Source organism: Melospiza georgiana, chromosome 6 (assembly GCF_028018845.1).
Source record: "Melospiza georgiana isolate bMelGeo1 chromosome 6, bMelGeo1.pri, whole genome shotgun sequence".
In the NCBI taxonomy this organism is placed as follows: domain Eukaryota; kingdom Metazoa; phylum Chordata; class Aves; order Passeriformes; family Passerellidae; genus Melospiza; species Melospiza georgiana.
Genome location: NC_080435.1, coordinates 45,813,898 through 45,830,481, shown reverse-complemented (window position 1 = coordinate 45,830,481; position 16,584 = coordinate 45,813,898).

The window sequence follows — 16,584 nt, the reverse complement described above, 5'->3', positions numbered from 1 at the left end:
ACTGACTGGGAGTCATTTGTTCTTCACTGACTCCATTACAGATATGACTTAATTAAACCTGTCTTTTCATAGCTAAATCGAGATCAGATGAGATGAATCCCACTTTTGCTGAGTTTCTCAAAACCTATACCAAAAATCTTCCTGATGGAGCTTATTCTATCTGTACTCCTAAGACAGGAGCTTGAAAATGATAAATGCTGCAGAACTATGACATTTTGATTTTTTTTCCCTCCTGGACTGCTGTTGAAACATTCACATGAGTTTCCAACTTATAAAGTTTATCCAGGCAGAGCATGGTAGGATCATTATCTATGCTGAAATATCAGAGATAATATTACTGCCATGGACAGAAACACTGAACATAAAATAAAAAAGTTTCCAAAGCATTGTGAATAGAATATATGTTTTCAACATTTTGCCCTGGCATCAGTTCACTTTCACCTATATGGTATTGGTGATGTAAATCACTGCTCTACCTCCTCTAAGTAATAAATTATATATGTGTTTGTGCATATAAATGTTGTATGTATGGAGTACTATATCTATACATTTCCAAAGAGGAACATGCTATCTTTCATGGAATACCTGTGATTAAATCAAGAGCTTTTAGTACATTGTAACAAAGTTTTAAAGTATTTTATATATGGATATATTTATAAAGTACTAAACATCTTCATCTGATCACAGCTGCTCCATTTGGTGTGCAGATGTACTTGCAATTCTAATCTGCAAAGCCTCAAGTTTGTGAAAACTTTGGTGAAATTATGAAAAACATATTTCAAGGTTTTATCTTCCCATTGCTTAAGAAATGCTATGAAACATGATGTGAGATGTGGAATGTTCCATCAAGTTGTATAAATAAGTGAAACCATTTGTCCTTCTGATCCCCTTGCATGTAAATGCTGTCAGGATAAAATGGCTGTTAAGAAAATGGAACATAATTAGACTTGACTTATTCTAAATACCCTCAGTGTAACTCAAACTAAGGAAGCTTAATATTTGAGAGTAGGCAATTAAGATAGGAGTCTTTTTCCTTAATATTTCTCCTCAATATTTTTTTTGCCAAGCAGTTTGAATTGTTTATATTCTGTAGAGCTTCTGAATATAATATGACAGGAAAATCCTGGCATTCACTGGGGCACTGGTAGTTTAATGTGACTGCTACTACAAGAGAAAGGTCTGCAATAATTCTGCTACTCCTCTGGAAAGAAATCTTTAAACCAACAAAAAACTGAGATTAATTCATTTTGCCAGAGTATGAATAACTAAGACATAAAAATTTGGATTGTACTTGTTGAACCATTGTAAACAGAAAGAGGAATACATTCTTTGGTACAAAATTAAACTAAACAAAACCTTTTTTTTTTTTTTTCATTTAAATTGAAATTTCCAAATGCATTAACTTTTTTATTTAGATTGTAGTCTACTGAGGTAAAAACTTAATGTAGTGTCTATAATCTGCAAATGTCTACTATGGAGTCGTCTCTCTGCTACTCCAGTAAAACTGGAAATCTGCTTTTAAGTGCGTGTTTATTTGTCTTCATGCCACTCAGGATGAAAATGTCAAAATACTGAAAGTAATTTTTATTCCCTTCTTGATTTGACAAGTTACTTTCCTGGGCATTAAATTTTGAAATATATAAGATAAACTTGAGAAAGCATGCTATGTATAGAGGTCACTTTATCCCAAATTATGAGGGGAAAAAATAGAATTAATTTTACCTGCTCTACTGGGATTTTCAATTGTAGTAATCTGTAAGTAGTTATGAATTAATAGGATACAATTAGTAGTATTTTAGATGCTGTGTTTAATTGTAGACCTTCTATCTCAATCCCTTCCGGTTTAGGATATTGTATAATTCCATAATTCCATGAACTGACATTATGCCTATTCTTTGGAAGTCAAACAGTGGTGCAACATGATGATTCTTATCAAAGTTTTGAATTGCTTTAAGCATCTGTAAATCAAATCAAGCACAAACTGTCTCCTCTGGAATAGTACAAATACTTAATCTTGTATCTTTTAGTTACAGTGTAAGGACAGTGTAGTTCTGAAGCTGAACAGAATTTTATTACTGTGAGCATTTTGTGCATTTTTTAATTTCCTGGTTTTGCCATGTCTCAATTTCCTTACTTCAAGGTTTTATTTCATTTACTTTTTTTTACCTCAGAGTCATCTCAGTTCTAACTAAATACATTAGATTCCTTTGTGGATGCAAAAATAATACATGAAACAGCAGGAATAACCAGAGTAACCCATCAAATCAGACAGATTTTACGGTTTAATTATATGTTATATGACAGTCATGACACATATCTTTACTGAATGTTGCTAAGCAAAATAAAACACTACATGAAATATGTGAGATTCATCAGTGTATTTGTGTATTTTTGTCATTTGGAAAGGCAAATGATGATGAAGTAAACGTTTTTCCAGCTGTGATGGCTAAATTCCTCTATGATGATAAAAGAATTCTTTAAGCTTTCCTATGCTGTTTTTGTGGGGTTTAGTATAACACTGCTAAGAGTGGTGAGGTTAGAGATATACTCACTCTTAAGGTCTTCAACTGAGTGGAAATAAACAGAAAACACAAGTAAGAAATGCAAAACTAAGCTTTGCTTGGATGACTCTGATTAATTCCCTGCCAAACTAGGAGAAAACCCTTTTGCTTCAGTGTGATGCATTTGACAAAATACTCACAAAGAATATGAATAGGGATTTATGCAAACACTAACAAGGGAGTGAGACAGAGGGATGGAAACTACTCACATTTCAAGGTGGGGGCAGTTATACAGAGCTCAGGAATTTAAATTAGTAATAATTAGATGTCAGAAATACATATTGATAAAATCATGACCAAAACAAAGATTGTGGATCCTTAGGGCTGCTGCTAGGTAACTGTCCTTGATTTTTTTTAGAAACTCCAGCTTTATAATGCTTGCTAGAGTTCATAGGATAGATATAGTTTCTTTTCCCTGCGAAGTGATTTATGATTCCTACATCACATGCAAGAATCATGAAGATTCACTATAGCTCTCTGTTTAAACTTCCTGCTACTCCAGACAGAGAAACTGGGTTGGAATCATTCCTCATCTGCCAGTAGATCTGTCCCTTACAATGAAAGGGGAACGGATAATTCACAAAGAATGATTGATTGACTGAAATCAGATCATCTTTCATACTCATGAAAGCTGACATGAATTTTAAAAAATCTCTTCAGGTGTGATTTTTTTTCCCTAAAAATATTTTTTGAATATTAGAGTTAATACTTCTTGATAGTATTTTTCAATCTATTACAATGCATTAATTATTTGAGAGATTTGATCAATTAACTAAGGCTTGTAACGGTTTGGGGTTGTTTGTCTGATACCAAACAAATTAATTTTGTTTTGAAGGGAGAATTTCTTAGTCATAAAAATATTTTAAATATTAAAAATTAGTTCTATTTAAACATACTAATGATAATATATTTTTATGAATACTTATTAACATAAATTTTAGAGTTCTTCAAACACACAACAAAATATTTCCACATTTTCCAATATTGTAATTATTTTTGCTTTTTGTTGGACAATTTCTTAAAAAATATTTGACTTTTCAGAATATTGGAATATCCTTTTTGTCTCATGTTTTCCTTCTCTGATGTATGCATTCTGTCTTCTTCTACTTGACTGCATATCCAATAATTTTTCTTGAAGCAACCAATGATCTCAGAATTTTTGGTATTTTTATATGTGTATTGGAAGAAGACATTTAGGATACTGAAATGTCAATGTACTGCAAATTTAGTTTAGCTAATATTTCCCTCACTTTGAACAATATATGTAATCTAAAAGTAAACACTTTAGGAGTCTTGTTGAGCAATTTTAATTATGACAAATTAGTTTTAAAAAAACATGGGTTTTAATTCATGGAAATAAAAAAATATTCTGAGCTATTATTGCTGAAATTAATTAGGAAACTGAACATCTTGAGAATACTGTGTTTTGCTTGTCTCATACTTTTCTGCAGTTTTGGCTTGTGTCCTCCTAAAGATTGTACCCTGGAGTGTATCAGCTAGACAAGAATCATGATGTGGCAGTGAGGGTACCCCAGCAATATTTGGATAGGTCTGAGAAGGTTCAATAAACACAGAGAAACAGAAGAGATCAAAGATGAGAAGCAGAAGAACCTAAAGAAACCCTGTATAGGATTTCTTTCTGCAGAGGCGGAGGATCTTTTTGTCAAAAATATTCAGCAGACTGCTGTTATAAAACTGAAAATGTTAAAAAAAAAAAAAAAAAAAAAAAAAAAACAACAACAAAAAAAATTACCCCAAACAATCCATTTATTAGGCCTGGTATCATAAAGTATCATGCTTTGGAAGTATGTCTTACAGAATCTATCTGCCACAAGAGAAGAGAAAAGATTTGTTTCAAAGATAAATTTCTATCAAAGCTGGCAATTTGTCAACCAGGAATTACGTCTGCTTAAGAGTCAATTGATTTATTCACAGTACAAGTAGAGACACTGAAGTGTTGTGACCATGGGAAAATCCAGTGTGACCCTTGTACCAGAGGACATATTTCCAGGAGACACTGTCACCAGTGACACTTCATACAGAAGCTCATTTATATTGTGTCTGTTATGCAAAGTACTAAATACAAAGTTAATATTTTTGTTTAATAGACAGATTTATAAGACCTATGTTGGTAACTAAAAAGTTGGAAAAATTGTCTTATTAGAGAAAATTGAAGGGCAGAAAATTAAAGTTTATGTGGAAAAATCTTTGCACTTTAAAAAATACATCAATTTGATATGTGCTAGAAAAAAATCTCTATCTGAGAAATAATGCTGGTATAGGAAGACAGGGATGTAAAGTGGTGATGGGTACAAACATTCAGACTGTAAAAACAATAATTAAAACTAGGGGAAAAGCATTTTAAAAGCAAAAAACCTCAGCCTCTTAGTTTATATGGTGAGAGGAAAACCTGTCTCTAAAGTGGAGCCTGAATGATGTCTGAAGTCAATTGTGTATGTGTCATCAACATTGTGGAGACTGGACTTAATGATCCAGGATCCCTCTTATAATGCTGGGTCCCTGGTTTTAAAGGCATCTTCATGCAATCTAATATATTGCTCTTGTGACCCACAAACAAGCCTGAATACTTAGAAATGGAGAAATAAAACTGCCATCCTTAAGGATAAACATCGGGGACCTCATACAAGATACGCCAGTGCTGTCATTAAAGACATTGATGTATTACAGCTTCTCTGTCTCTGAAACTGATGAGTGGTATGAAATGTCTGCTCAAGACCTATGTGACATTAGTGAAATGAAATTTTTGGAATATAAATCCCTTGGCATTGGCAGAGCACAGAATACCATTCCTCATTTTATTAATTTCTGACTCAGGAAAGGCACTCCACAGTTTTGATGATTATTCTGAAGTATTAAACTTTCAGTTTTTTGGTTTCTCCAGATAAAAATAATGGTATGGGTCTGTGTCTTGGTTTAAAGACAATTTAAGAGACAAATGCTCCAAAATTATTTACCTCCCCTTTAGTTTTAGCCAATGCCTTTCCACTAATAGGGGGAAACAAGTATGAGTAGATATAAATCCCCTGTATTTACTCAAAAAAACAGAATAGCAATAGGCAAGAGAAATATTGCTAATAATCACTGGTTACAAAGTTTCTGAAAGCACATGAGCTCCCTGGGAATTAAAATAAACTAAAAATGCCAAAAAAAACAGCTGGCATACTCCACAGACAACTGTGTGTGGGAAGACAAACATGGTTGTAGCCCTTCCTCCTCTCCTGACTATGAGTGCAGAGACATCACAAAGAGAGAGGAAGATAAAAAAAGCCAACAGGACACAACTACAAAAACTGCCCCGCACAACAACCAAAAGCAAGGACAAAACAAAAAGAAAAGCTTGTATTCCAAAAATATATCCATTAAAATACAACAATATTTTGGGTTACCCAGGATAGGCCAATATAGATGAGGAAATCAAGAGGAAAATCCAATACTTCCTATGAAAGATGAATTTTCAGGCTTATCAAATAAAGTTATAGCATAGATCACAAGGGTTTATGGTGTAGAGGGCAAATACAAGTGCCAGTGGGACACAACAGGATCTGTACTGCAAGATCAGATGAGAATGCCTGGCAGTACTCAGGGAGTTTAGTGCTTTGGGGCAGTCTAAGTAGCATCCCCTGTGGTGACACAGCCTGGATACAACAGGTAATAAGGGAAGAATGTGAGTATAAACTGTTGATGTGAATGGACTACCTTATTATCTACCTCTGAGTAAGAGAATTTTAGCCAAAATTGATTATGCTGTGAGGAAATCAACAATGGTGACAATTGCTCAAGATGACCATCAACCTGATTAAACAGTAACAAAATTGCTGCCAAAAGCAAAGGGTCAGCTGAAGTGGGAAATGTAATGAAATATAAAAGAGCAAACATTTGTAATAGTAGGAAGTGACTTGAGAATGGGAAGATGGAAAGAACAGTATTTAAACCTGTTTTAGTGCTGGCAGAATTTTCTCCACAGCATCATAACTCTGCCTTGGCTAGAAAGAGATGAGCAGAGAGTATCCAGCAGAAGCAGTGACAATGTGGGTGGCAACGAGAAGGAGCCAACAACTGGGGTTTGCATAGGTGACCTAGTGGAAGGAGCCTTGTTTCCACTGTGGGCATCATGAGATATTAGGGATTGTCATGGTTATGTATAAAACTGGAACATCTGCCCATTCAACAAGAGATGTGCATAGAGAGAAACACCCTGGTTCTTTTCAGGTTGAACAGTTTTCCCCTTTGATATCTGCCTTTTTATTTTTCTGTCTGTAGATATTAATACACAGGAGACACTAATAAAACAGACAGACACCCCAAGACCTTGCCTTCAAGAAACCCTACCTTTCAGCATCTTCCAACTGTGAAAATGTTAGAACTTCAAAATAACTTATCCTGACCTGACTTCTGGATGCATTTAAAAAGTATAATATCCAGTGCTTCCTTGTTCATAATCCCTTGAGAACAATCAGTTTTCTTGTCTTTATAAAGGTTTTAACTTAGCAGTCATTAACCATCTTTCAGCTTTCTCAACAGTCTCCTTACGCCTACCAGGATGGTCAGTGGAATTTGCAAACAAACTTTTCCTACACATCTTATGAAGGATTTCTTACCAGCTCCTTCTCTGTAACTCCTCATAGAGTTCCAAACACAATGGATTTTCAGCTGAGCCACCTGCTTGAACAGTGTTCTGTAGTCCCAGGGATGCTGGTCTCTAGCTGAGACCCAAGTAGTAGCTCAAATGGTACAGCAGATATTTGCACAATTAAATATTATCTTCTTCTGATGGACTGTGGGGTCACAGAGCTGAGGGAATCATAGACAAACGTGCACTAATTCAGAAGTCATCATGTTTTGTGTGCCACCTGAAATTATGGATTTCAAAAGACTCCACAGCAAACTTCAGAGCAGCTAAAGATGGGATTACACGTGCTATGTGCAATAGCAGAGCATGAGAATTTAGAGGCATACTTTCAAGCCCTCTGGAAGAGTGGTTGGCCCTATTTGTAACCCAGTTCCCAAATGACCCCACACAGAGTTCCTGCAGATCTAGCTATCAGATCCACTGAGAAGCAAAAGACCTTGACCAAGTTAAAGTTCATTAGTTGGATAAGAACTTCTATAAATATTACATACCACCTATGTTTTTAGAGACACAAGGAAAATTAAAATATACAGGCCTTCTGCCCAGAAGTAAGTCAGGGAGAAATGAAAATGTCATATTTCTGAATTTCAGAAGCAGCCAAAAAGGTGCAATTAGTTTCTTCTTGTTTAAACCTAGTGCACCTTAGCACTGACCTCAGGTCGTTTTCATGTTTCCTGAACTAGTTCCACTTAGATTAGGTACTTCATTATTATACTAGTTACTAGTCTACTTCTTTTCCTCTCACTTTTGACTTTAAATATGATTCATAGTCAGGTAAGCCCTGATAGGTGTTACTTCCCTTAGCCATCTAGCCGCAGCCTGGACAAGACTTGAATTTAAGCCTCAATTTTAACTTCTTGAAGAAATAATTAAATCAGTGTTAGCAGCAGCCCATGTGGAAAGTGTCTGCCTAGTAATTCATTACCACCAGCCTGTCTCTAATTTGCCAGTGTGCATGGCACCCCTACAGAAGTGTGAGAGAGGCAACAGATCATTTATATAAATTAAAATCAATAGGGGGCTGAGCACAGAGCCCAGTATAATATCCTCTGGGCAAGTGGAAATCTTAAAAGACTAAGGACCTAATCTTAGCTGCTTGACTTCTTTCAGCAAGGTAAGACTTAAAAAGATTAATTATAATTTATGAAATATTAATACCTGGAAAGCTTTTGAGCACAGATATTGTATTTCAGCAGAGTCAAGATGAAGTCTTTTTCAGGTTTCAAAGTACAGTGTCAACATGGCAAACTTTTACAGCTTTAAAAAGCTTATTGTTTTCAATATCACTAAGGGGGATTTTTCTTCTTTCCCTGAGCAACAGTTTTTTTTTTTTTTTTAATAATTTATTGCCAAGAAGTATAATTTCTGACGTGTTTGAAATGTAGTTCTTGATCCAAAACCAGAAGGGAAGATGATTTTTTTTCATTTTGTACTTCTGTTACAATATAATTGTCACTTCTTTATCTGTGAAGTTTCTATCCTTGACTTGAGTAGGCACACTGGTCACAACTTACTGGCTATAACTTAGAGTAAGAGAGAATCCGGCCCAAAGCCTTCCTACATATAATTGTAGTGAGAGAATGATTAGATAGATAGATATGGATATTTGTGACATTCAAAACATACAGATATCTAAAAGTCTAAGTCCTTATTATTGTAACGGCTGCAGCACTGCATTTCACAAAGCAGTTAATGAGATCTGGATGCATTGAGTGACTTATTTAAAGTAATTCAGCAAGGAAATGGTGGACTCCCAAAGCCCCTTGCTGTCACCATTAGACAGAAAACACTGCCTCTCTCAGTGAGTTAAAGGCAATAAAAAACCCCCTTTTTTAAACACAGAGCAGATAATAACTCATGCTAAAATCTACATTTGTTAGTTTCAAGATGTATATATATATACATTAGCCACCCACAGAGTTATATTATTATTTCATTTGTTTTTTTCTACCCTGGCATCTTGTACTCTAGTCCTGTTTACAGTTCTGCTTGTTCTCATTCAGCCCAGACTGTAAATGCTTTGGTGCAATATCTTTACTGGCACTGTGAAGAGCGTTGCTTATCCACATTTTGCTATGGGTAATACATAATGAGACAATCTGGGCCTTGTAAGTCTAACCTAAATGTAGTTCTGGGAACCTTGGTATTATCTATTGAATATTTTACTTGTACTGCTTTTTAGCATTATCTGGAAAATAATTACATGCATGTGACCAGTAGGCAATTCCTAACAGATACTGCCATCTCAAATAAAGTGTTTTGCTTTAAATTGAGCACAACTTCTACTTTCTGCACTTTGTTTCTAAGGCTACAGTCATGAACAGGGAACATTTTCCTCAGGAGCTCATCCGTTCCTGCTGCTTTTCCCTCACCTGAAGTCATAATCTTTGGTTTGTGGCTATAATCAGCACTGTGGAAACTAATTGTGATGTCACAGGCAGAAGATTATGACTTCAGGGGCAGAACGAACAGCAGGAGCAGGTGACCTCTAAAACACAAGACGTCTCTTTTCATGTTCAAATGAAAAATGGGACAGAAATGAGTCTATCTTTGAGAAGAAAATGTTTTTTTCAGGTTTATAAAAGCATTATTTGGATTGCAAGAGTTAATTTGAAGTGAAATTCTCTGTGATTATATCGAGAAGAGATAATATATTCAGTAGCAGCTGAATTACTAAGTTTAGATTCTAATTTCTCATTTGATTAAATGACAAACACAACTACTGATGCAATCAGCAACTTATCTATCTTTTCACATAAAACTGGAACCAAGTAAAAACTCATTTCCTCTCTAGCTGACTTTTGCTGTGAACTCAGCTGTAAAATGGGTCAAATTTTTAAAGGTTTTTGCTTTTTTTTTCCCTTTCATTTCATGTAGTGAACTGATCAGAGGAACTTTTTTTGATAGCTTTCTAAGGGAATGTTTGTGTGATTTAACAGCTTGTTTTATGACAGCATTAAAGAATCAGAGTTGATTTGTGTGGCTTTTTTTTTTTTTTGTGTGTAATAGTCAGAAGTTTGGTAGGGGAATATTACTCGTACCAACCAGTTTCTTCAGTCCTATTCTAAGAAAATGTAACTGATCATTTTAAACAACATCTTAAACAGGATCTTTCATGGGGAAGACTCTTGGGAGTGTTTGCCACTTAAAATCCCTACTTATTGCACATTATCATTGAGATTTGGACTACAAATGTGGTTTTATCACCATGCAGATTCATCTGCAGATGACAGATCTATGCTCCATGTGAAAGCATGGTAGTCTGGATACCAGTGTATCAGGAGGCTGAATGAGAGCAGACCTTTATTTCAGATTGGATTCCTCTTTTTTGTGTCTGTCACATTCCATTCTAGAGAAATGTATTTTGGTCCAGATAGTTGATACTTGGAGAATTATTTTTTTAACTTTAGGATAAGATTTTTTTCTAAAAGGAGAATTTTCTTCTTACTAAGATAGTTATTTACCCTGAAGTGCAATTTGTGAACAGCTTCACATCTGCATCAGACGTGTGAACTTAGATGACTGGCTTCTTTAAAATATAAAGGGGCTGCTGCATGATACTGAATGTTTATTGAACTGTGATTTTCTCTTGAATTTTGTGCTTAGGGATGCTAGCCACCAAAAAATTACAGGTAAATGTGTAAGTCTGCTCTGCACGCTTAGATAAACCATTTTGTGTCAGTTTTGTAATCTGTAAATTGGAAGCACTATTTTTTTTTTTTTTTTTTGAGGTCAGTGGCTACAAAAGCTCCAACACATAGTACTAGGGAGCATATCAGTATTGGAAAGTGCACTCTTGTAACTAATTTTCCAATGACATTAATCAGTTGAGTGTTTAAATGTGTAATTTGTGTATGAAAATTATCATAATCACTGCCCCAAAAATGTAAGTGTATATCTGATGAGAATATACTGTGTTCATATTTTCTGAGGAAAAAACCTCAACAAACACAAGCAAAAAAACCCCAACTCTACAATCCCTAAAACTAACAAAACATACCCCCACAAAATTTATGTCCCCTATAAGCATCTGTACATGATGAATTTACTACATTGATGTTAGTAAACAATTATAAAGAGCTTGCATTTTTTAAAGGAACATGAAAGAAAAAAGTGTTTTATAAGTTATAAGATTAAATTGTGCAAAAATATCATATCATTGCATAATTTTTCGCAGATAGTAGTAAAATACACGAAAGCATGAGAAAGCAGTAAGTAATTTAAAGAAATCTTACTTTGTCATTCATAGCTGCTGTAAGTGGCTACTGGTATTAGAATATTCTTGAATGGAAAATTTAATAAAAGCCTCTGTCCCTCAATGACATTCAACTACTGTCTTTTTACAGATTCAACTTGCAAATCTATTTCATTTGATAAATATTTTCGTTTTTTCCCCCTAGAATGTCCAGTATATTTTGTACATTGGTGGAGGGTAAAATTCTCCCAGCCTTTCTCCTGACATTTTGCAAGTTCAAAAATCACTGATAACAAGAATTTGTATCCAATTTAATCTCACCAATTATGGTTATTCTAGGACAGAGCACTAGTAGTGGCAGACATAATGCTCATTGACATAATAGCACAGATGAGCTGAATAAGAAAGCATCTAACAACATTACACGGAATCTCTTCATGCCCTATTTTTATATGCAAAGAAAAGCAACACTGTAAGGACTTTAAAGTTTTTATCTTTATGTACACAGTAAATGCTTTTATGGAAAATCTTATTAAACAAATTCCAGGCTTCAAGGAGGAAATAAAACCATAATTTAGTTCCCTATTAGATCATATCTTATACAGCTTCATCTGAGTGGTGCCTCTACCTTACAGTAAAAACTCATAGTTTCATATATCACTAAAAATAGTATCTTTGAAATGGTTAGGAGTTTCTACTATGAGATGAGTAAAAATTTAAATCAAAAGGAAACAGATATTTCATTTATTTTTGATCATATCTAGTTCTTAATGTGGGTCCCTTAACTACTTGATATCTTGAGATGATAAAAAATATTTTTATCAATGAACAACAGATATGTCCTACCTTCTATGCCATTGAAGATTTACTTACTAATTCTGGAAAAAATATTAGAATATTCAATTATTTTTTATGGACTCCATTATGTCACGAAACAAACTGCCCCAGAGTGAATGATAGAATCTAGCATCAGAATAACCAATGAAAAAAAATTAAAACTTCCTACTTTATTCTTGCTGTTCTAATGTGTTTCACCTTACTTAGCAGCTCATTGCAAGGTTTAGGAAAGATTGAAAGTGGGTTTTACTTGTTGGAGTAAATAAAGTTGTGGTGCATTATCTTCTGTTGCATTTCTGTTTAACTAATTCTCAGATTTAGTAAGCTGCAGTAGGTTTCACAGCTGTTTGGTACGATTTGGTGAGTGTTTTACATGTTCAAGATCACTTAGGTGCACTTCTCTGTAACATACATAAACATAACCTTAAGAGATGTTCTAATTCAGCTTTTAAATATAACTGGGGATTCTTCCTTGTATTTACTCTGCTAATGAATGACCCATAAAATAATTTCTTGTTCTTTTTTAGTAGTGTTTAATCAAAAACAGGTTTTCTCTGCTTAACATTTGATATTTAGAGCAGAAATACATAATCAAATTAAGGCAACAGAAGCAAAACTTCAGTGGAGATTAAGGGCATGTTGAGATTACAGAGCAGCTGCTCATACCCATTCTAGAACAGGGACATCTGTAAACTCCCAGTAGTCTAATAATCTGATTCTTGGAAAAATGATGGAAATTGCCTACCTGTTATCACTGGAATAACATTCTTCTAATTAACATAAGGTGCTTGATCTTCAGTTTAGATCAGATTTAGACTTACAAATTAACACAAGGTCCTTTCCAGTCTGTTGTAGCCTCTACCAAACTAGGTTCAGAGAATTAGAAGCAAAATAACTGGAACAATGTGTAGTTTTTATTACATAAAATACATTTTAATAACTTCTCAAAGGATTTTTTTTTTTTTTAATGTAGCTGCACAAAAAAAAATATGTTCCTTTTTAACCGCTCTGTTGCTATAGATACACTTGACAAATTCCTCTAGGGTAGAAAAAAACAACCAATATATTCCTCCATGTAAAATATACAAATATACAGGCATAATATTCAATGTGACAGAGTAAAAGGCATCTCCCCTCCTAATTAAGACTCATGCTCTTTGGATTAACAACCTCAAAAAATTTTCTATACTTAATATTTCAGATTTAGAATTTGGGGCTTCTTATTTTTCATGTATTCAGCCAGCAGAACAGTCAACTTTATTCACTGATGTGGTTTGCTACTTTATACCTTCTAATTAGCATTGCATGGGAAGACTCTATTGGTCCCACATAATGTCTAAGCATAATATGGCCCTTGAGTTTAGAACCTCTAACAAATATTTTATTCTGTTTGGAAATCTCCAGTTCATTTTGTTCTTTGAACTGCAATTACTATCAGAATATGAGGAATATCAGTCATACAGCCAGAGATGATAAAATTGGAAATTGCCTTTGACTAATTTTGGTTTAAGTAAATAAGTCAAGAAATTTGCCCAAGAGATTCAATTTTGTGTACTTTAAATGCTTTAATTTCTAAACATGCTTTCAATATTCACCTATCTCAGAGGTCTGAAAGCAAAAAAATGAAGTTTTAGTTTGAAATCCAGTGCTTAGTAAGAAAAAGAGATCAAAGTGAAGTTTTTATTTGCTAACAATATCCTAGTGGGATATCTGAAGAAAAAGGCTAATTTTAATTGTTGTTACTGAAATATGGTATTAATAACATCACATAAAAATATGTAAATGCAATATTGATGAAAAATCTAAGTCACAATCTAAGAGCTTCCTTTCCCAAATTTGAAGTGTTTTACTTATACTAGTTTCCTTCTCTAAAGATGTTTTGTTACTTGAATGGTAGAGGTCTCCTGCTGACACAGTTTCTGTATGAACCCAAAACTTACATGGATTAGTGTGCCTTAAGAAACACAGGGGGATCATTCCAACCCATTAACCTTTGAACTTAATTTTCAGTATGTTATATTCAGAATTAAATTCAATTATATTTTCAGTTAAGCAATTTCTGACTTATGCACTAGATATTATTATCAACAAGTTTGTGTTGGATGAGTTTTATGCTAATAAAATTATTAAAAAGATCCTTAGGAAAAAAATTGATTTAAAAAAATTTCTCATAAAATTTTGGAACGCAGAGCACTAGCCCAACAATTTGTCATCTGTTACATTTCAAATTCCTTGCCTAAATACCTTAATGTATGGAATTTATTTGCATTTAAGACACTTTGATTGGTGAACCAGAGCACAGTAAATGGATCTAATGTACACATACATTTTTCTTTTTTGACATATGAAATACAAAGCAGGTCACTCTAATTAATCAAATTTTAGGATGCTGGGTGGGGTTTTGTTGTCTTTATTTTAAATGTTTTAGTTCTCTCCTTTCTAACTAACTTCTCCTGATGTTCACTATTCAGGCAGCTTTAAGTGCAATCTACATTCTTTGAATTAGAAAACTGACAAGAGAATCATATTAGTCATCTTTTGAAAGAGCCTGAAACTCTGGAATCTCTATAAAGTACATTCTAAAATGTTTGGGTTTTCCTTGATTAACTAAGGAGATTGGTGATACATCTTGAATTGCAGCCTCATTTAATAACAAATTTATGTTGCCTGAATTCTGCTGGTTCACTGACATGTATTTATCCACCTAATAAAGCAAGACATTTGATAAAGTTATTGAATTTTAAAACAACTACTGTGGTCTCTAGAGATTATATTATAATAACCTGATACGGTGACAACAGAAAAAAGGAAACATACACATTAATTAATACAAACATAAGTTTTAATGACAGTTATTTCTGTATCCACCAGAGAAAAGCCCAATAGACATAAAACTGCACCACCTTGACAAATAAAAGAAAGAGCTTTTAGGGAAGAATGGGATCAGCTTGTCCAGTGTGACTTTATTTTCTAGCAAACAGCCTTAACTATGTGGAAACTCAGCCATCTGCTTTTACATGTCTGGTTTCTCACATGCAGTTCAGCTTTTTTTGTGACAGTATTGCTAGCAAAAAAAAGATACATAAATCTTGTCCTGCTTTATTGGTACTACAAAGCTCACACAGTGTCTTATGCCTTCCATATTCCTTTCCTGATAAAAGGTATGATCCATTCATAATAAAGACATGACCATAGGGAGAAATACTTTGGCAATGTAGTTTATCTGCCACACAGTTGCAGTCCAAAAGGATGCATTTTCCCTGCCAGCTACTGCAGCTTATTTAAATTTGCAGTAATCTGAGAAAAATCCACTAGTACTTTGCAATAAATTCAATTGTTAGTATACCATTAAATCTTGCATTATTTTCTTAATGTATGGCAATTACAGGAAGTTCTGTTCTAAATAACACAATTTAATGCACTGTGAACATTGAGAGTTCAATAGTCCTAAAAGTTTCCAGAAACACATTTTTGTGTTTTTTAATATAACTGGAACTTAAAACTAAGCAACTAAACAAAAAGAAACAAAAACCACAAAATATCCAGAACAAGGAAAAATATCTCATTTTATATATATATATATATTCCTTTTTATATTTATCACTGCTTTAGTTTTTTGCAAATATTCAAAATTATTTATAGCTTCCAGTTGTCAGATACTTCTGGTTTTCTATAACATATCATTTAGAACCAAGAGCTTATCACATACTCAGTCCTGATCCAGGTGTAATTATCCTTTTTGCTCTGTTTTCTGTGAAAGTCAGTTTGAGATCTTTGACCATTATTTTCATGTTACTTAAAATCCTAACCTCTAAGAGTTTTTACTCTACAGTTCTGTTCATCAGAAGTGTTCTTATATTTTTTTGTGCAAATTGTCTTTTATTTATATATTTGTGAGGGTTTTTTTTCAGGCTCCTCTGTTATTGGTGGTGACACCTATGGGTGTACTAGGCAAAGCTCTTGAGGCAATGCTGTAAATTCTTTGGATTTCCCACTTCAGTGTGTTTGACTTTTAGCCACAGTGCTCAGCAAGGTGGTGCAGAATCACGTCATGTATAGAAGACTTCCAGAGATAATTTTGTGACTCCAGTACTATATCTACTGCTTTAGCCAGAGAGAAGCTAGCGTGCCTGCTTGTTAATTTGTCAGCCAGGGATGAAATAAAGCGAGTAGCTCATCAGTTTGTAGGGCACCAGGGCTGAACCTCCCTCGGGAGCGGGGATGCTCGTAGGGATTGAGGCGGGGAGGGCCGGCAGGCTGCAGAGCCGAGGCTGTGCGGGACCCTCACCCTGCCCAGCCCCAGCCCTTCCCGCACCCCAGCCCCCTGAAAATGCCGCAAG